Source organism: Elaeis guineensis, chromosome 5, assembly GCF_000442705.2.
Source record: "Elaeis guineensis isolate ETL-2024a chromosome 5, EG11, whole genome shotgun sequence".
NCBI classification, from domain to species: domain Eukaryota; kingdom Viridiplantae; phylum Streptophyta; class Magnoliopsida; order Arecales; family Arecaceae; genus Elaeis; species Elaeis guineensis.
The window spans coordinates 118,280,828-118,282,036 of NC_025997.2; positions in this window are offsets into that span (position 1 = coordinate 118,280,828).

Sequence of the window (1,209 nt, forward strand, 5' to 3'; positions counted from 1 at the left end):
TGATCTCGATGACATGGTAGCATACTATCAAAATTTTACTTCAATCGGATATCATTATCATAGTCAATTTAGCACGGGATGATTCTGACTGTTAAATAAAAAATGAGCGATCAAAAGGCCAAATGATATCTGTGTTGGAGATGTCTAGTCAGGACACCACCACCACCACAGGACCTTTTCGATACCACTCGTGTTACAGTAAGAAGAAAGAAGAAACAAAATAAAAAATACACAATCAGGTATATGAAACAGCGCAAGTGCTGCCTCCATAGAGCATGTAAGCTTCACTAGGAGAAAGAAACAACACAAGAGAGGAACACCCACTCTCAACTCTCTATATACACATCTCTCTCAACTAGAAGCTTGTTGGGAATAGTGTCCCAAAGCCAATCGTCAGTCTGTTGACGGTTGTGCTCATTTTTGTATATGTACATGAATTATGAATTAATAAAAATTATTTTGATATTTTTCATCATAAAATATTTTATTTTCTAATGAACTCCTATGTTGTGGTGAAGTCCTTAGGACTATTTAGACTCGACAAAGGAGGATTTGTCGTTTAGTCCTTAAATCTGTTCGCGACCAAATGATACGTTGTTATCAAGGACGACAACGTTTATCAAGCATAGGTCATTGTGTGCCATATAGGTTGGTTGTCCTCTTAACCAACGAGTGTAGAGACACTGGTATGGCATACAGGTGAGATGTAAGGGTACATCTGCACTGAATGTGACCGACTCTGGAGCTATTTCTGCTGTCAAAATTTGCTCCGATGGAATATGGGTATAAATATCCCTCCGACCTGAGACCGCCACGGTGACTTGCAAGCAACTCACTGCACTTAGACACTGGACTACCTGAATCTCTAATTCAGTGACGGAAGGCTGCTGGGTGTAGTCAAGTACTTGACTTGTCGGTGCGTGTGTCAAGATGGGATTGATCACTCCAGTTTAGGAGCTGTGTACAGTCGTATTTCAATTTAGCAAAATCTTAGTCAGGGTAGTCTTTGTGAGGAGTCACAGGACTGTTTGAGTTGAGCACGATTCGGATGATCTAATCAGGGTTGACAGTTTAACCCTGAGTCATCCTAAATACAGAGGTCAAAAGGATGAATTATACAGTAACCATATTCACGTAGGTTCTGAGTGTTGCGATTGTGACCATTCGACCTATCCGGTCATCGGATACTATTGCCAGATGGTCACTTCG